Here is a 21,264-nt window from a genome sequence, read left to right as displayed (position 1 = left end):
TCATTTTTTTGTGAGTTCAACTGAGTACACCGGGAATCCCTTCAAGGAGACACAGTCCGAAATTTGTGTCTCTCTGTGTAAGCGTGTTTTCATCCACTTGTTTTTTTTGTGTGTGTTTTTTTTGTGCATCAGTGGAAACAACAGTTTTTTGGGAAAAAAAAAATCTAAAGTTTTTCTTCGCTGAGGCAGAAAAGTTGGTGATCAAAACAAACAAAATGCAATTAAGTCCAGTGGAAACAGACTTAGCAAATAAAACATGACGTACGTGAGGCATTGGACTGAAACGTCACTCAAACCTCTGAAGAGAGGAAACATTTCAGCAAACACAAACATCTGAGATCTATGTGTTCCTCAAATGAATACATAAAACATTTTTCCATCACGTTTTCCACAGTTTTTCCATCCTTCGAGGTTAGACTTGCGTCATTTCCTTGTGCCCTCTCCATCTTCCTCTTTTTCTTCTTCTTCTTCAGTGGTTTATTGGCACCAGGCAGGAGATTAAGTGCCACCAACTTCATCTTGATGCATCAGACCCCCAGTATTCACAGAACGCATAACACGCATCAAACATCGATGCATACAGATACGGACAGAGCCTCCGGTCTGTACTCCTTCACTTTGTCAGCATGTTTTCTGAAAGCTTACGGACCGACGGAGCAGTACCTCTTGTAGTTGTGTGGGGCAGTGTAGCCAATAGTTCAAGCGAGACACGCCCATAGAACAGGAGGAAGAGGTTTAAAAAATGGCATAGCTTTTATGCAAGTTGATGTGAAGATTTACCCGTCTGTATGACGTCGCTTCACCTGAGAGGAGATTGGACGCGTGATAAAGATTTTACTTTTTGAAAAACAAAAAGTGTCAGTGCTGACCTGATGGTACTTCTTGAGGAGACTTCTTGTTTCTTTGCCAGCCTAACAATGGGTTTTGGCACGATGACAGCGTTTTGGGGACCTGAAAATGCTAACTTTTGAGTGTAATCTGTTGAAAACAGCACTTTTACCATTGTCATGTAAACAAGCAATACGCGATTTGCAGTGAAAACTGTGACGCGTGTATACTACAGCTTTTTCAATCATGTTTGCGGATCTGCGTGCACGAGGATCATTTTCACAACGTTGTTGTACGAACATGGAGCTTTTTTCAAAAGCCAACGCAAAACTGTCATGAAAAACGGCCTACATTTCCAATACGATCTCCAGCGTACAGCTGATGAGAACGTGGTTTGTTAGCATGCGGATCAGAATGCATATTTAACGGATTCAGTGTGGATCGCGAGTGTTATTAGGCAAAAAGACCGAACATTTTTGGTTCTAGCTCCTCTTTGGGTTTTAAACAGTTGGTCAGACAAAACAAGCAATCTGAAGAGTTCACTCTCAGACATTGTGAAATTGCATTTTTCACTATTCAATGACGCTTGGGTGATTAACCTGAAAAATACTCGACAGAGGAATTAAAGCTGCTGTAAGGGACATTGATTTTTTGTTGATCTGGCGACCCCTGTGGACAAAAGTAAACTTTGTTTCAGTGTCGTACCACCAGACCACAGAGCAGCTTCTTTCCTCAGACTGTGAGACGCCTCAATTCGTCCTCAAAACTGTACTTTTCATTTTATGACTCATCCAACCTGGTCACAGGCGTTAATAACTAAAATAACTACACAGAGGTAGTCATCTTCACGCTGATGGTCATCTTTGCTTATATAGGTCATATAAAGGCATCAGTATTAAACTGTTTCATAACCAGATCAAAACTCTTTCAGAGTTCCCTTTTTGGCTCAGGCTCTGCTCCTCTCTGACATCTCAAGGCACACTGAGTCTCATCTGCCTCCCTCCGTTGTTCTCAAGATATATAAACATGAAAAACCATTATTATTTTACTTGCATGGTGACGCAGCTGCTTTAATTGGGTCAATTGTTTCTATTTTGAAAATGTGACTTTACTGTTTGTGTGGGGAGATGTGATGTGAGTTCATCCAATAAGGTCCGATGAAGGTCGTATTCGTCCCTTCAGGAGATGATACAGAACAACATGAAAGGATGTTGTATAAATGTATAGATGACCTAGTTTGTGGACAATGGCGCGCACCTGGACCGTCCCGGCCTGATTAAGGTGTTTACACTAACGCGTCAACCTAAACCTCTGATGTGTAAATGGTTCCTACCCCATCGCTGTGCCACAAGCTAACAGCCCGGCTCCCCTGCAGAGGGAGGCTGGACTCTGCATAGTTTCCATTCACTTGTTCACTCACACTTAAAAAAATAATTAAAGGGCATGTTTTTAAGGGGCTCCGGAGTCCTCCTGATGTCTTCTTGCCGGAGCCTGCTGTCTGATCTCAGCTGGGCTCTAATCAGAGGGACCACCGAGTCAGGTCACTAACTGTTAAAGGAACAAACAGTGCCGACCCTGTTGCGATAGAGGCCACTAGTTTGGATCAGACCCTGCGAGGGAAGAGGCATTCAATTCCAAGATGCTCTGAGCAGGAAAACGTTTTCAGATACTGTTTCAGGATGATTGGAAAGTCATTTTCTTTGTTTTCATTTAGAATTTTTTTTTTTTTTTTTCATCAGTTTGGACTTGTGATCACAGGACCAAGTGTTTACAAACTGCTGTTATGTCTCTGCTGTATAATGTGCAGATGTCACAGCAGAGGGAGGACTCGTCTGCAGAGCATCATGGCCTAGTTTAAGACCAATTATACTGCAGATCACTGACAAATACCTGCACCCATTGGGAACACATTAGGAAGCAATGTGTTCATTCTTTCCGAACAGGGGTGATGCACTCGTCTGGTATGGGCGGTTGTGTTTGGTGGGGCGGCCTCGGCCAAACCCTTTGAGAGGGGAGAGAGGGAGAGCTCTGCTACTAGTTAGCATACATCTGTAGCTCCGGTGGACAAGAGCCGCACCTCAAAGGCCACAGCGCGGGCAGATAAATGTGGAGAAATGAAATACAGCAGCCACTTACATAAAAACACACGCACATCCAGGCATCCAGACGTACATCGCAGAGAGGCCAGCGAGCCGGTCGGCATCCGTTTGCGTGTCTGGTTTCTCCTACTTTCATAAACTTGTGCGAGCGAGCCAAGGCGCGTTGCTGCCATGTGTTCTCCCTCCATGCCACACATTAATGAGTGAAGATATCAGCGGCTGGGAGGCCACGCAACTGCGTCTGAGTCACAGAATGTTTAACCCAGCTAACCTGGCCCCGGCTGGCATTCCTGCGTCTGTTTACATGTGCTCCTACTGACAGCAGTGAACTCGGTAATTGAATTTTATTCTCCAGTTCAACACATGGGAGAAGACGGCTACTTTACCCACAAATATTTTTCTGTCTCCCCCGACCGTCTTGTTTTGCAGGAGGACAGTTTTCAATTTAAATTTGTTTTCACTTCTCTCACGTCTTCCAACTCTGCCGACTAGCACAAACATCGGAGTCATCGCTTCCGAACATGTTGTGTTGTTTTTCGTCATCTTCTCACCTTGTGTTTTTCCAGCGAGGCACGGTTGTATACGAGCGCGGCTTTGATCGACGCGCTCCCTTTCGGATCCTTATATAACTGACAACCCCCCAGAGAGCCGTACAGATGGACAACTTACAGATGTCCTTATGTCACAGCGCTGCCATGAACCATACAAACACATCAGGCTCCTCTGCTGTGCACCACCACACACTGTATGACCACACAACCAGGCAGAGGCTGATCAAATCCAGATGCTTCAGCATGCACATAGAAGCTCTATCTCATTCTGTCTCCTCTTACAAAGAGGAAGTTTATTCAAGTGTGCTATTAGTATACTTGTTTTAAACTAAAAATAAGAGAGCATGCTTTCACTTTACTTTTTATGTATTTAATATATTTGGCTTGTACTTGTACTTTTGATCCAAATGTATCTAAGAAAAGTATGCAGTATTATACAGAACATTTCTAATCTGAAAGACTGTACTAATACTGTGTGTTTTGTTTGGACTGGATGTCGATTTGAGTTGTGATTGTTCTAATATTTTGGCATCCAATACATTTTTTGTTAAAATTTAGATTTATAAAGTAAACAAATATCTTCTTAACCCTGAATCACGCCATGTGAATTTTTATATGTCTAGTCCACTGACACTTAATACGAGTTAACTTCAAGTCTGCTTAAAGTGGAAGGCAGCGTTAGCAACATGGCTACCACTAGCAGCCTGGCTACTGTCCAAAGCAAAAAACAACCCTAAGAATCCCAGTTTGACCAAGAAACCCCAATCTCATGAAAAGACAGGTTAAAACACCTGGTTGTATTAATAAGTAAGCAGGTTTTGTTACTCGCTGATATAGTAGAAAGAATGCCGGTTTTGACAGTCTCAAGACCCGGTGGTAAGAGGAAACGCACATCAACAAGGGCACCGACTATGACACAACACCGGAGCGCCCTCCATCGAGTGAATGTCCGTCCGTTCACTCTTGTTTTACTTCGGTTTCTATCACTCTCCCTCTTCACTTTCTTTACCTCCTCCATCAGCTGGTTCTTTCTCTTTTGCAGACGTTCCACCGTAACCTGGGGACGGTGACCGGGGAAAACAATGCCTCTTCCTGTTTTGGTTGCGCAACGACAGATACACTGCCTTGAGGTTTATAGGGAATTTAATCACTCCAGGAAGTTAAAGCAAAAAAGTTGTCTGTTGCAAGTTTAAAGTACAGTTCAACATATATTTTAAGCATTAAAAAAATACCTTAATAGTAACCTAGTAGTATATTTTAAAGTACTAAAATAATATATAAATAGTACAGTATATGTGTGATGTTAAGTTCACTCACAGAAAACTTAAAAGCATATTTCATCATAAAACTACTGTATTAAAGTAGTAGTAATGCACAGTGTTGTATGTTTATATTTTCCTCCATATTTATATCTCTTTAGTGCAGTCAGACTGTTTTATCATGTCCAGGGTCAGCTTACAGTAGATCCTGTATTCCCTTTGAAAGCCACGTTATCAAATATTTTATCAGACTGTTTGGAATGAGCACAAGATTTATTTTGTTTTCCACCTGTGATGTGCATTTCAAAGTAAAGCTCGGGAACACTCTGCTCAGATTCTGTACATTGATATTGGTGAGTTACATGTTGGCTCACTGTGGTAATGCAAAACATTGCTTCACTGGTGTTTTTCCCTTTTTTCTTCCTGCAAAGTGCTTCTTGGCCTGTGAGGTGTGCAGCCATGGAAAGTGTTTAAAACTGCCTGCTGAGAGCTAGTTAGCCATAGACACTAATTACATGGCAGACAGCATGTTAAAAGCCCTTAGAAGTCTTGTTAAACACACACACTCTCTGAAATAAGGAGACCGCACTCTAGTGGAGCCCAACTCTGTCTCAGCGGTTCGCGTCTTGTTCACGAGAGCAGCTTTAAAAATGTAAAGGCCGACCTCGCTGTCGATGGCAGGATGCTCGAGTCCTGACTGAGATCTATTTCGGCAGCTGGAGCTTCATTTTGATTGGCAAGAGGATTGTTTTCCCTTTTTATTGTGAGCAGGCTTATTTTAGAGCAGAGAAGTTCTCATGAAAGAGAATTAGCCGTTGACTTGCTCAGGTTTCTTTATATGAATCGAATTTGTGGAATAAATTGAAAAGCAGAGGTGGAACCGAGGAATGTGGGGGAGGGAGTAAGACGCAGAATTTGCTTCCCTGGCTCAGAAATATGCCGTTCATCCGGTAACAGTTGTGTAAGAAAGGAGAATATCATCTTACATCACAAACACTTTCTCTGTGCAGCTCACCTGTGCTCATCCTCGCCAGGTTGGACCACATGTGCAGCATCTCAGGCGTCGCTCTGCAGCGGTCGGTGCAGAGACGGTGTTTTCACAGCTGTCCGCGGCTGCGTGCACTTGCAACCCCACACGCCGACGATGCACGCACACACACTCTTTCTCGCATACACTCTAAACTTCCTGCCAAAGTTTCCCAGTATACACAGCAGAGAGCGGAACTCCAGGGATGAAGGAAAAGTACAGCAGATTACAAACCTCCACCGGCAAATGCAAGGGTGGAAACAAGAGAGCACTTTTGTGATAAGCTCAAGTGTCGGAGGTAAACCATCGCAAGGTAACATGTCACCGTGAGAACATTCATTTTCAGGGATTACATTACAGGTTCTATTTTGCTGAAAGTGTGATGTGAGTTGTACATAAACGTACTTTCTTGCTGCGGCGTGGATTTTTTAAAATATAATATGTGAGAAACTGGAGGCTTCAGTCTTTTCAGTATGAAATGACCTCTCAGTATGAAATGACCGTTTCCTTTCTGAGCCACAGTGAAGCGATACTTCCTGGTCGTCAAAAATAGATTTGTTGCCGGGACAAAACACAGGCAATAAACCTCCAGGACAACCAGGACCAAGATACCCGTTTGATTTGGCCAAGTCAGACTGCTGAAGCCTCATATTAGCTCTGGCTGAACTTTTGCATATAACAGGGCCTGTGAATTTTGCTCCATGCGATTTACAGTGGATTCATGTCAGGGAGGGATCACTACAGGGCCACCATGGACAAGCAGAACGATAACAGCAACCAAAAACCTCAATGGCATATAAAATCTAAGATGGTGAGAAAAAGAAAATCCAGACGTATCCGAAACTCTAATTTCAATTTTAGCTTGCGTAGTCATGAATCACTTTTTCAGCTTGGATAACGTCGTGGGACTGTGGTTAGGCGACCATTGTTCCAACAACCCATTATTTGAAGGCCCATTATTCTGAAACCTCAATTGTCCGAATAATGTCCCACTGGACCGAAAGCCCATTTGTCCAACAGCCTGTTATCCCAACAAATGTACTCCTTCCTCTTTCTCAAGTGTGGTTGTGGTTGAAATCTCCCCCTGTGAAATGGGAAAACCCTTCACGACTCCCATATGTCATCATTCATCGTTAACACCATTTATGTAAACAGACACAACCGGACATTTCCGGTTTCACAATGCCATTTATCTGATGGAGATAGAAAAGCATGGATGCTTGCTATCAATCAAGTCGTCAAATAAAAACAAATCAAAAACACTGCTTCATTACCTGGCCACTAGCGGTGTTTTATAGGCTAACATTAGCAACCTGTGTTCCTACATTGCCAATCTGCACAGATATCAGAGGAGGGTCACCAAGTGCAGCAACTTCACTGCTTGACTTTAGTTAAATTTTGGGCATTATATGCCATCAAAATGGGGGAATACAACGTTGAAATACATCAAAATGTGGGACTGTCAGGCACAAATCAGCAATAACAATGTAACATTAGCTAGCTAGCTAGCTAGTTTGCGTCTGAGACATCAGCAAACTTGTAGCGATTGTTTTGATGCTTGTTATAAAGAAAAAGGGCTATAACACATTGAAACGACAGAGAGTTCTGGTAACCCTCAGTTTGAAGTGTACCTCTGGAGAAAACCATTCAGCTCCCCTGATCTCTCTCCAAGAGCTTTGGGCCATTTGCAAGTCTTTGTCTTGGAGCTAAAAGCTGACTTGTCTCCAAATTGCTTTGTTTATTTTGTCTGTCCAAAAGACCAAAAGATATCCAATTGGTTCATTGTACCAAACTCGTACCAAACCCTGACCCCAAAACCAAGGTATGTACCAAACCATGACTTCTGTGTACCGTAACATTCCTACTTTGTACACCTGCCCAGTTGCTACATGAATCACACCAATTAAAAGATTGTTGTCTGAAGCCACCGCAACTCAAACATCGGAAAAGCACTTTCAAGATTTATTTACTTGCATCTCTAACATTTATGTAATCATAGTCTTCATAGCAGTCTAAATGGATTAAGCGAACGTGATACAAAAAGCACCTGACAGGAGAGCCTGTTCATGGTGCTAAGTGTTGACCTGTTTGTGTTAAGCTCCAGTAAAACCATGAAGCCACATTCCAGGGAGCGGCCTGGTTTAATTTTGGACATTTATAAGCAATCTGATTGAGAACAGAATGTGAACGGATGAGGGACTTTTGTATCCTGCCATGCGAGTTGTATTTGTCACAGTGTTATTTCATGCTCCTGACTGGAATAATCTCGAAAACGTCTTTGATGTCGTGACCCTGCATTTTCATGGACTGCTGTGGCTGGGTGGCCAAAGCCACTCTGTGGGGAGAGTCTGAATGTAAACACAGTGAATCACAACCACACATTCAACTGCAAAAAGTCCTCAAGCAAATCCTGAAAAGAATTTGGACATGCCGTTTTTGATATCATTCTGGGAAGAGATAAGGAATTCACGTGACAGTTACAGCCTCTGCTTCCAGCCTCGCTGATGAAATCACGACCGGAGCCGAAAGCCTGCCATCACCTGTGCTCGTAGGTGTGTGTTTGTGCATGTGTGAGTGGGTGTGTGGTATCCAGTGTGTACTGTATGCAGGAATAGCTCTGGAATTTAAGCCTCACTTGTAGGAATGTGGCTTCAATTAGGTCCATCTGATGTAGTCCACACTGCTGCATGAGTCAGGAGCGTTTGGCCTTCTGATATCTATAGTTTTGTTCCCAAATTCTTTCCTGTGTATTCAGTGTTAAATGTGGCAGTCAGTAAAAACTTTTTCCACCAGAAGAACTTTTTTTTACCTGCAGTTTAAGTGCAAGCTACATCCCAGTTTGGTTCCTGGGCATCAGAAGGGTTTCAGATGCCCCCTTACTACCAACGTGAACCAAGTGCTGGTTCAGAGTTTGTTCAACCTGCAAACCTCCTCTTTTCCAGCAAGGCTGTTCAAGGCCTGTTTTGGAGCCAGTACTTATTCTTTAACCAGTTCTTTGCATTTCCACAGCCAAAGAAGTGGCTTCCGGCCAAGAAAACTGGTTCCAGAGTGGCACCAACACTTTGCGGGTCTATAACAAAGAACTGCTTATGTCAAGGGGCTGGGGGCAGGGTTATGATGACCCAGGAGAAACTAAAACTGCTTATGATCACCATCTTTAAAAACTCAAGCCAATGTAGCGTGATCTGACTTATCCATGGGAGAGTAAACAAAAGATTTTCACAATGGATGCCAAATTGAAGCCACAGTGGTCAGAGGACCAGTTATGTTTGGATGCCAATGTAGGCATGCAAAGCCAGGAGCAACACTTGTTAAGAGTCGATGTAGTCAGCCATAGTTGTTCCTGGCAATGCTTAGAACTTGAAGCTGTATTCAGTGACTGAATGATGTGGCTCTACGGTAGCTCTCATGCTCGTGGAAAAGCAAACTGGTTTGTGAAAAGGTTTGCTGAACTCAACTCTGAACCCGCACTTGGTTCACTTTTATACAAAAGAAGGGGACCAGTTTACTTTTCCAGGGGCTAGAGAGAGAATCACCGTAGAGCCACCGTAGAATCACATCATTACATGAGTGTACTTCTTCGATTTCCAAGCATCGATAGGAACAACTGTGGCGGACTAAATCAACTCTTTAAATTAAACTCTTTTTAAGTGTTGATCCTAGCTTTGCAGGCCTACATCGGCATCCAAACATGACGCATTTGTGCTGCTTGTCACGATTGCTATGGACATCGATTACGTTCAAGAAGAAAGGTAACTATCCACCACATTTTTATTCTTTTGCACCCCGAACATAAGCTACCAGTATAAGCCTTTGCAAGCTCAGGCCTTTAGCTAGCTACCTGACTACGCTGATATCAATCCACATTGGAAATCTTTTGTTTATTCTTCTTTAGATATTTCAGATTACACGCTACACAGACTATGCGGTTTATAAAAAATGGTGGTCAGAAGGTTTTATTTCATCCTTGACCATGATAATTCTCCCCCAGCCACTGATGTAAGCACTTCTTTGTTCCAGTCCAGCAAAATGTTGCTGCTCTTGAACCAGTTTTCCTGGCTGGGTTGTTCGAATTCAAGAACAGCACTGGCACCAAACTGGTCTTTGAACTCCCTCGGTAGGAAATGGGGTAAGAGAGTACTTTCCTACCCGAGAACATCTGAGTAGAGTTTACTCGACTGGTCAACCACAAAACTGTTTCAGGCTTCAAACAAATACTGATCACCAAGATCAACATTGGGATTAGAAATGGGAATTTCTTTTTTAATGTTTTTGACATCAGCAGATTTTGCCAACATAAGACATGCTTCAAAACACTTGTGGTTATTGGGTTAGGGTTCGGGTTAATAATAATAACCATTAATAACCATACCCCGTCACATTGCAGAGGGTCAGTATGTGCTGACGCTGCAGAAAAGCAACAATTTTGTTGTTTGTTTTCTGGATTGGCACATCCCAGCTGCTGTACCTTGATGACTTCTAACCAGAAACAATTGAGGAAACTCTGTATTTTACTTTCAGGTTACGTAGCAAACAAGAGGTGAAAAAACACGTAGCAAACAAAACTACACAAATGTAGCAGTTCTGCAGTAAAATGTCTAAAAACAACTAGACCCTTGTTATATAATTTGATGAGTAGGGCACTTACATTATCACAAATGTTTCTAACAATGTTCAAACCAGAGAAATCCACCAGTTTACTCATGTAAAAGGGTTAGGGTTTAATTTGGTCACCGCTGCTACTTCCGGGATAGAGAAGTAAGTGTATCGAGCAACGGCACAAACTGAGGGTTTTTGGTTAAATTCAGGTCAACCTTCAGTGAAATCAGCACTCACCAGATTCTGTGGGTCTCTCTCTTCTTCTTCCCCTCTCCTCTCTGTAACGTAACGTTCATGAGGTAAAGTACATTTCCCCTCCAGCCTCAGTCAGCAGTTAACATTACAGAACATATGGAGGTTACCTCCGCTGATCACTGCTGCAGTCAGGTTGATAAACAGGAGTGAAGATAAATCCAGTTTTTGATCTCACAAGTTAAGAAGTAATCTCTGAGCTCTCCTTGTGTTGGAAACGATCAGGCAGAATCCAAAGTGACTCCAGGTGTTTATTCCTCCAGAAGGTCTGGCTCTAATCCAGACTGTCTACCCCCACTCCGCCCGGCCTCCACACAACACTCCGTAAACATCCTTTTGATTTGATAGCGCCCCCTAGCAGCAGAAGTTACATATTTTATTTAACTGCTCTCAGCAACAGGTACTGCAGCTTCCATGTCCACTAAAAAAATACATTAGTGAGAGAGATGTTTCACTCAGTACCAAGACAAAACAAAATACCTCTCCCTTTCTCCCTTTCCAACACGAAAACAGCTAATATGAACACACTGTGAGGAAGTATCACATAACTAGCTTCGAACAATGAGCTGCACAGCTGGGACCAGCTGACAGACCTGAGGTCAAGGTCCTCTGTTTCACCTCCATCATTCTCCTAATATTGTTTCCTATGGCAACCCGACAACCAAACCCCAGAAAAATTATATAACTCCTTTCCTTCTCACCAAAGTAATGAGCGGTCAAGAGCTCCGAGACTTGAAGAAGTGCTATGAAAAGAAAATGATCTAATCCACTTCCCTCAGTAATGCCTCGCATGAAAATATTTACTAATTTGCAGAATCAATACCAAAAAGGAGAGAGAAAGAGGAAGATTTGTCATCCAAAAATTACACTCCATGTTCTCCATCCAAACATCAACACTGTGTGACAGGCCAACAGTATGACCAGCCTCTAATGGCAGCAGCCCCAGTGTGGATGCGGAGACCTCTGCGTGACCGCACTCTGGGCCCGTCTGCATGCAAAGACCTCCGTCTCTCACCTCAACATAATCCCTCACAGCTGAATCCAGTCACCGGGAGAACTCTGATAGCACCGCTGCACCGAGCTAAAAATAATTCCAGAGGATTAAATCTCGCCTGTGATAAAATCAAGACGAGTGTGTGACTTTGGGTCTTCAGCTGTCCGTTTTTTAATCCCCGCAATCAAAACAAGCGGCGGCGCGAAGCCGACTTCACGAGTGCACTTTCTGACCCTCCTCTTCCCTTGTTTTCCATCATCCAGTCTCACTTGATCGGAATAATTTCGGCACTTTTTCCTGTTTCCTGTTTGGATATCTGGCCTGCCGCGTTAACCACTACAATTACTCAAAGAGTGTTGTTGAGAATGTATTGGAAAAGCTTGCGGAGGATGAGAGCAGGAGGAGGTGACGGAGGTGCGTAAACGGCTGATTCTGTTGTTGCCCGGGAAAATACAACAAACAAACCGGTGGAAAAAGATGTTGTTTACAACCACAGACAAAAGCTTTTTTTTTTTCTTGTTTTGTTGGAAATAGCAGCAGAAGTGTTAAATGACAAAAGGTGTTAAACCTTGGATTTCCTTGTAGGGGGAATATTTGGAAAGTGGACATGGAAAATGGGCCGTTTTTTCCATTCAGCTATCACACCTGATTTATTTGAGATATTCCTGGAAGGTCTTGCCACTGCTGCTGTCTCTGCCTACCCACGCGAAGGCGGGACGTCGGACCGGCCAGGCGTCCTTAATCACACACCACGCAAACACTTCTGAGTGATCTGAGGCTGCGGGAGTGTATTTCCAGATATTAACATAACCGCAAGAGGAAACAGTTATGATTAAAAATAATAATAAAATTTACAGAAGGGGGGGGGGGGGAGCAGCCAAATTAGACCCAGCTGGAATGTCGGTGGTGTGGTCCGCAGTTGGCTGCTGCTGTGCAGGCAGTGTGGTCAGAGAGGTGGTGTATGGTTTCTGAATCTTGTGTGCAGCCCGGCCCTGTTACTCTGCAATACGACCAAATCATAACAGTTTTGGTGTTTTTTGTTTGGTCTGTTTTTTCAGCTAATGATGCAAAACAACTATTATCAGCTCATTAAGTTTTTTTTTAATAGCCAAGCAGCATTTTCACACATCCTGCACCAACGAGCAACACTATTACTTTGGAGTCGTGTTTTTCTCACATGAAGGGATGAATATTGAGGAGCAGTACAAAATTAATACCATTTCCTGAATGGTCAGTGCCGAAATATTGATAAGCTTCTGGACAATCGGTGCGGTTATAAGTAGTTTTGGAACGGAAAAGTATCCCGCTGAGTAAAACATATCCAAAAGAGCCAGAATGAACGTTTATTTATGCGTCCTTTCAACGTTCACCACTTGCTGTATTTCCCCAAAGAAGGGGAACGTTTGCAATTGGGTGCACAATTCTCAAAATGTTATCGTAGCAATATAAAAAAAGACATATTTCACATGCAGAGCTGGAGCCAGACGACCAGGGGATACTCGTGTCAGATGTTTTCCTGTTCAAGCAAGTGGACATGATTGATTTCCGTCGTGAGAGCGTTTAGAGAACAAAGTGTGTCAGGTCAGCGAGAGGTGACGCACTCAACACGTCTATTTAAAGAAGCTTTGTGATGAGTTAATTCATCTCTTCTAATCCTCCTCAGGAGTTATCAATCTTCTCAGTCACACCAGCTGACGTTTAGGGAGAAAACTCTCCTTTCATCACCGTCCAGATCTGACACAAGACTTTTGTTACCTTACCAACGGTGTATTTTAGTAACCAAACACAAGGAAGATGAAGATATTCAGTGTTTTTTATGTTGTCCAGAAGATGAAGAGAGAGGAGGTGTGAGTTTGGCCTGGATCCACAGATTCTGATCAAATTCAGTTTTGATTGTTGAGCCTCATTTCCAACACACTTTGGCTCTGTGGCTGGTCCAACCTTCCCAAACCCAAAGATTTTCATCATCACTCACAGACGTCATGACCGTATAATTAGCTGCGTGGCACACTTTATTGTTACACTCGGGAGGAGCCGCTCACTTCTGGGTGTTGACTTTGCTTTGTTGGTTTCCCTTCAGCACTCGCCAAGGAAGGAAGCAGTTTGGTGGTATCAGATGGTTGGTTATACCCTTCTGACTTCTTGGGAAATATAAAGAAACTATGGGCATTCATTCCCAGGCATCTGATTGGTGCAACTCAGCACTGCACCCTGGGAAATTGTGAGTAGTCCATTGTCCAGATCGATGAGTCGGTTCCTGAACATGACCTCATTCCCTCCCTGGGGAGAGGTCCCGAGCAGAAAGGCGGGGTGTTGAAAAACACACCTTACTGGGCTTCTTGCTAATGGGTCGAGTGATCATAAACAACAGGCACACAGCTCAGTGGAGAATGTGTTAAACTCTGTGTCAGCTTCCTATCACACAATGTTAAGACTGATAGAGGAGGTCTGTTGATGATTCTGCTCAAAGCTTTTAAAACAAATCGATTGTTCCAACGCGTTCGGCCATCAATTAAAGACTGCAGCCAATGAGGAGTCAGCAGGCCGACATGAGCTGAGTGGAAAGCGAGGTGAGAGCTGTGTTCAGAGTAAAACATTATCGTCTATAGCTCCAGGGACCGGGTCACTGACCTGCTGTGACATCTCCCAGTGGTTCAACCTGTGATGTCCCAGGAGGACGAGCTGCATGTGCTGCTGAGGACACGTGTCGGCGACAGAAACACCTTCCAGTCAAGCACGGCCATATTTACACGCTGGCTAACATGTGTTAAAAGGATAGGAGATAATAACGTTCCCATGATGCTTAGCTGAAGTCTGAATTAGATGTAGTCAGTTGTACTTCATAAATACATTCATTTCAAGACAACAGAGACAAAAAACAAACAAACCTTAGACCACTGCAGAAGAGGACAGCGCATCGCAAATTAAAGGAACAGTTCACCCAAAAATGTAAACTCAGTCATTACCTCCTCCCCTCCCATGCTGATGGGAAGTCAGGTGAAGTTTCGTAGTCCACAAAACATTTCTGGAGCTTCACAGCAAAACAGCGTTGCAGCATTCTCCTCCTTTTAAAATGTAGAAAAACTACAGAAAAACCCACAAAATGGCTCCACACAGTGTAATCCATGTTTCCAGAAGCCGCGAAGTCCCAAATTGATATGAAAAGACGTTATTTACACTCTTTGTTGAGCCAAAATCTTTACTGTAGCTGCTAACCTAATGTAAATGGAGCCATTTTATTTGATTTATTTTAAATTATGTTTGTTTTTATTCCAGAAAATAAGAGATGTTGATTGTTAATTAATCAGTTACCGTCCCAATCAGCAGGCTTTGTACTCGGTTTCAAACGATCCCTGTGTGAGCTCCGCCGTGCGACAGAGACCGGCTGATACATGCAGCCGTCCCCTCGCTTTCTCCCTGAGGTGCTGTTTTCAATAAGTCGAGGAGGAAAAGAGTTGAGTTCACTGAAGCAGCTCGCCCGTATCAAAAACATGATTCATGTTGTCCATACGCACACTTAACAACACGCAGCAGTGGCCGAGTGGAAAAAGCTGCCCTTGTTTTCCAGATCGAAATAGGAAATCAGTTTACGACCTTTTACAGCCGAGGAAAGGAAAATAGGAAAAATACATATAAACAAAGCAACAAGTGTAGTAACACACATCTTCAATACTTAACGAGTGGCAACGTCTCTGCTCCGACCTGTAGGTTTGATGAGAGCAGCACTGGTTAGACAAAGTTTAAAGAAAACCACACACAGCTCCTAACTGTCTTTTTCATCCCGGTGCTGATAATCAGCTTAAACAGTAAGAAAAGAGGTTTGATGGGTAAACTGGTCTAACGCCATGACTGAGTCCGTAATTTTACCAAAACACGGTTTAACAAGTAAAAGCAACGGTGTAAAATTGTAAATATTGGCAGAGTTTGAGTTTATTTAGAGTCTTCATGCTGCATCTAAAAGAAAATTGAATAAATTGCAATCTGAGATCAAGAGCCTTGAGAGTGTCATATTTTGATAACAGAAAGCCAAATGACCAGAACCAGCCTAGAACATAATTGAGCTTATCACCTGTTCATGGCCGTGATTACACAAATCTGTTTTGTGAGGTGAAAATATGAAATAGGACAAATTGTTGGGTGAAATAAGAGCAAGACTTCAGACTCAATACTGTCTCCAATTTTTACTCCCACTCCTCCATCGGATAAATGGCATATGACACTGTGATATACCACGACTGCCATCGCCATCAACAACCGATGACGTGTGAGGTGAGGCTCCACCGTGGAGCGTAAAACTCGCACTCGTCACGGTCCTGTGTTCGTGGGAGCGCATTTGTGCAGAAATGCTCTATTGCTGGTTTTATGTGCTTGAGTTTCTCAGACTTTATCGGTCTTTTGCCTTTTCAACGTCTCTTTCCTTCGAACACAGATTAGGATTTGGATTACCATGGAGACGGTAGAAGCTTTGAGGCATTTGGGTCAGCTCTGAACTCTCAGTATCTTTGACTTGACATGTTGTTTTGGGCCGGTGACTAAGCACCTTCAGCTGATGTGTGAGCCGGAGCCAGAAGCGCTGAGTACTTCTGAACTGCTGCCCCAGTTTGGGTGTTTGTCATCAGAATGTTTGAGGAGTGTTCGTGTTAGAAAGGAGTTTGTTTTCATTTGTGACGTCAAAGTAGCTGTTGATCAGGTTTAAATGATTTCCATCGTTGATCCGATCCGATCCACGGTGACTGTCAGCAGAGCAGGTTGCTTTTTCGAAAGAATCACTTATGAAATTGTGTTAAATTCCTGAGTCTAACAGCGGGCATGTGCTTGGACTGTGATCTGATTTAAACAGATTTATTGGAAGTGAGCAATGACTCAGATTTTCCTTCATGTGTGAGAGATCTACAGTACTTCCTCTGCTGAAGGGTGGTCTGTGTGTTGTGCAAATCCATTTGATTGGTGAGAAGGTTCCATGGCACCCGCCCAGATATATTTGGATCCTTTCCTCTATTTCGACATAATTTTTATGATGTAAAGTGTTCTCAGCAGGAGCAATGCAGAAAGTCTTCAGCTCTCAGGTGATGTTGCTCTTAACTGATGATCTGTTTCATCACATGTCTGGGTCGGTTCCAGGAAGACGTTCAGGGGCGACATCAGATCAAACGGGCTCCCGTGCAGCAGGTAAATAATCAACGTCCACTCGGAGGATACAGGCCAGTAGGATGTAGCCAGCAGTACTGGGACTAGACTCTGAGCTCAGCTGTGAGGGCGGCGACCTCTCCGGTCTGGGGGGAGGTGAACAGGGAAGAAGGTCAGTGCCAGGGGCCTAATCCGTCTCTACGGCCCCTCTCTTCAGGGGCTGTTGTCGAGCCTCAGGGTAGGCAACTGTATCAACACGATCTGCGGCTTCGTGTGGTCTCGTTCACCCAGACCCCTCTGAACGGTCACCAAAGCCGACTGTGCACATCGAACAAACACAGGGAAAAACAGCAGACGCTGAATAACTATCGCCCTCGGGGGGCGGCTGTTTGGGGTTGCAAATGGAGTTCAGGATGGGCTGAAAAGATGCCTCAAATGCAGGCAGCACCGAACGGCACACGTGCAGACTCGGGAGTATTTTGGCATCGGTGCCAAAGAAGTCAAGGATAATTAACAATTGAAACAAATGACTCATCATAATATTATCGTAAATCCACGTTATCACACTTGAGTTGACTTTTGGAGGTCTTTGGTAGTTGTAGAAATGAAACTATGAACTTTGAAAACTTAAAATTAAAAGTAACTGTACAAAGACTTCGATATAACTGTTAAGCGATGGTTGATAAAAAAAATGACATAAAGTTTTGATTCCTCAACAGTCAATGTGATCACAAGTGTGGCCTGGTATCTGTTGAACTATGGGATAGTTCTCAAGAAAATGTCAGGGAGGACATGTCTGCTCAGGGTGGCCTTTTCCGATAATCCCTCTGTTATTTGTTGTCTGTAGTTTACACAACATCAGCGGGAGGTGGTGTTTCTATTGTAAGCTCTGTAGCTCCATATGTTCAGAAGAAGATCTGTCGTCAGGGACTGTATGGTGACGGTACAAATGACATGTTGGTCTTTGCTGGTAAACACAGTCAGACATACACGACAGTCTCCTTCGTGTGTTGTGGCAACACACAGATCAGCTGCAGCATTCCTCACCTTCCACTAAAGTGTATTTTGGTAACCCTCATATGAGGATTTTTGTGTAGTCCAATACATCTTTACAGCTCCGTGGAATTATCTTTTGTTTGTTTGTTTCATATTTGAGATTTTCTCTCCCTCCCTGCGTTTCTTTGATTGATCGTGCTGACTGACTGAAAGTTTGTTCTGCTCCTCTCACGTCTGAATGAAAGCCGAGGGATTTACTCCACACGTGCTGCAGAGAGATGACCTTAAACATTAGCTCAGTAAACATTAGCTGCCGTCTGGGAGCCCATCGCAAAAGAAATGGATATTTACTCTTATCGATTTTATGGACTCTACATGTTCTTTGGGATCCTATCCAAAAAGGAACAGCCGCAAACAAAACCTAATCCAAAAAGATTCACGGATAAAAGGACGATTAGATCTGACCCAAAATACGGTCCACCTAAACAGAGTGATCACCAATACTGGCAGCCATGTTTGAAAAGAGCAGTGATCCTAGAACAGAACCCAACCCAGTTGGCCTGAATATAATTTGAACTGTGCCCTACTCAGCTCCCAGGTTGGGTCTCAGTGACCAGAAACCAAGAAGCCCTCTACTGTAGTAATGGGGCCTTGTAAACATCAGTGCAAAAATCCATGACGCCAAAACTGTTTTGTGGTCGTTCAGGACAAGTCCAATTCAAGTCTTTAAGTGTAAGTCGGAATTGAAGCATACAGTCCTCGGAGTCCAAGTCAAGTCCTCCGAGTCTCTAGAAGCCGACATTCATGGTCCCCAGAGGATGAATCCCTGAGTTTTCATCCGGCACCATAATGAAATACCTGCTAAACTAATACTCCCACCAGCTTCAGCTGTACTTTGTGCTAATAAGCATGTTTAAGCGTGCTAGCACAGCATTTCAGAAGAGGAGCGTAATGCCTGCCTGATGTTGCTGTCTTGCTCAGATTGTGTTTGTTATTTGTCTTTGATTTTGTGCTTCTACTGTGGTTGAGGAGGCCAGGTAGTGAAATTGTTTCGTCCGCTTCCGTCAAAATAGACTCTGCACGTATTCTCCACGGGGAGCCGTTTCTGGGACGCTGTCGAAACGTGCTGTGGCGCAGCCGGTGGAAACACAAGCATCGACGGCCGAGACGGTAATGGTGGAGTCTGAGGGTGAGACAAAGTCCTTCCATTGTGTTGGCCCAATAATTATATAATGAAGTTGTGTCTGGCTATATAAGGCCTGTATGAGTCTGTCTGATGTCTGTTGACTGTTCTTCTCTTAAGTTAGTCAGTTCGTCATTCTCGTGAGTCCAGGTCTCCGGTCTGCAGCGCTGCCTCACGCCCTTCTGCTCTCCAGGCTGCACTCGGCCAAGCCTGGCATGAGAGTGCCACTGCGTGCTATTGACTTCCTACCGTTCAGACCTCAGGTCACGAACCAGCAGCCATGATCCTGTCCAGCCTCGAGGATCTGTCATCGCCAGTAGCTCTTATGTTTGAGAGCGTCTCGTTTAAGTCTCAGACCTCGGATGGACCCGGGCCCAGAGGCCTGCCGTGACCCCAGGATGTACAGCAGGAGTTGCAGCGGAGGTTTTGGCAGAGCCTGCGGTTCCCGTGCAACTGTTTGCTAATGACCTGCACAGCTGTGAGATCAGGAGGAAATGTGTTGAATAACGTAACAGACTTTCTCTCTCTGACGGAGATCCAGACCATTTTTCTTCAAAGTATTTTATTTTTTATTGTCTCATCATCAGAGTGAGACTCCGCTCGCCCTTTCAAAGCTTTTCTACATGTAATAGATCATTTTCTGTGCTTATTTTACGACTTCCCATAGCCTGTCTTGGACATGACAAAAAGCTGGCAGCCGTACACAGACAAAACATTTACACGGACCGTAATATTTCCAGTATTAACTTGATTAAGACAACACCCTGAATAAGGAACTCATGCAAACAGCATTTTCTTTTCTTTTTTTCTTTTTTTTTTGAAGTGACAAAAACTGTTTTAGTCAAACGTCGGATCTTTTTTCGCTCAATCCATAAATTCTTGTTTAATGTAAATAAACAGAAACAAGTGACTGAGGAGCCACTTTGATCATAAACTAGTGAGTAATACACGAGTATTTACAGTGACGTCACATCCAAACACCACCATGAACCAGAGCCACTGGTTTACATCTGAAACTGAAGCGGACATCATTCCAACAATCCAATAACGCTTGTCATTTCTTCCTCCAGTCGCAGCGACTCAACTGTCTCATGACGACCTCGTAGGTGGAAATGTTTCAGTACTCAGACAACCTGTTTTTAATCTGCACCTGAATGCAGCTGAATGTTCACACTGAGTCAACGCTCACCTGTCTGTTCTCTCTCTTCTGTCTGGTTACAACTTGTTTTGAGAAAATAAATAACACGACAGAATGACTGTAACACGTGTTTAAAGGACCTGATGGAGCTGTGACAACAAAAACAGACCTGTTGTTTCTTCAAAACTAAATAAATACTCTGGTCAATAAATAGCCAAACAGGTCTGTGTCTGCTTAGCTTCAGTTCGCGCTGCCGCCCTGCTGGCCGAGCAGCGTCCTGCAGTCTGTCACAGAGACATTTACAGAGACTGTCCGCCCTCCATGTTCAGATCTACAGGGACTGGCTGGGCAGAGAGCTGTGCTCCTCCTGCAGGTCTCCTCCTCCCTCCCCCGTCTCTCCTCCCTCCATCCAGGGGAGAGACGGGATCTCCTCCAGAGTCGGACGCTCCGCAGGCCGTAAGACAGACGCCAGCAAATCAGAGACTGGCATTCACCTGTCTGGTGAAAAGGGGTGTGGCTTGGACAATGTCCTGGATACACTCGAACGAGATGTCGCCGCGAACCGTGTCGGAAGAGCAAGACGGCGTGAGACCAGACAGTGAAGGAGACTGCCTCAGAAGTCAAACAGATCCTGACACTGCGGCAGGTGGCTCCAGCACCAGCAGGAAGTCCCGCCCCTCCGCCTTGAACCAGTCCAGCATGTGGACGACACCCGCTGGAGGTTTTCTGTTGGTTGAAGCTGATCACATCCATTCCGTTATAACATACTATTAAAGTTATTTTCTCCCCTTTAGACATCTTTAAAACATTGAAAAATAACGTTGTTTTGATTAAAGTCCGTCCCACAGTTCGTGCTGACCCCGCCACTGCCGTGTGTTACTCACAAACAGCATTTTCTGATTAAACTGACCCGACAAAGGTTCAAACTGAATTAATTATTTTAGCTTTCCCGTCAATGAAGGGCGGTGAAGAAATTCAAGTCCGTAGTGCGTCATACGGCGCTCGTTGCCAGATCTGTCAGTTCAGCCACCTTTTGATCACAGTTGAGTTATTAGATGAAAATTCGGCTCCTTTTTTATCTGCATCATTTCATTAAGCTGTTTCTTTTTCTTCTGTCTGCGTCATGGCGCAGGTCGTCAGACAGGAAACCAAACTGTCAAAACTGTTGTGAGTCGACGGTGCTCTCATGTAACGGGTCAAACCACAGCGCT

General features: G+C 43.9%; 1 long non-coding RNA gene across 1 annotated transcript in view; it reads left to right on the top strand.

Annotated features, from left to right (window-relative positions):
• The window catches only part of LOC311250272, a 95,230-nt gene extending 75,050 nt beyond the window's left edge, over window positions 1-20,180 (top strand). The window contains exons 2-3 of the long non-coding RNA XR_014621262.1: window positions 18,806-18,921; window positions 19,036-20,180. This is a non-coding gene — a long non-coding RNA (uncharacterized lncRNA). The remainder of the gene's footprint in view (window positions 1-18,805; window positions 18,922-19,035) is intronic.
• The last annotated feature ends 1,084 nt before the right edge of the window (window positions 20,181-21,264 follow it).

Source organism: Pagrus pagrus (genome assembly GCF_965226575.1).
Source record: "Pagrus pagrus genome assembly, chromosome: 21".
NCBI lineage: Eukaryota > Metazoa > Chordata > Actinopteri > Spariformes > Sparidae > Pagrus > Pagrus pagrus.
The sequence above is the reverse complement of the archived record's forward strand: the minus strand, read 5'-3'. Positions and strand labels throughout refer to the sequence as shown.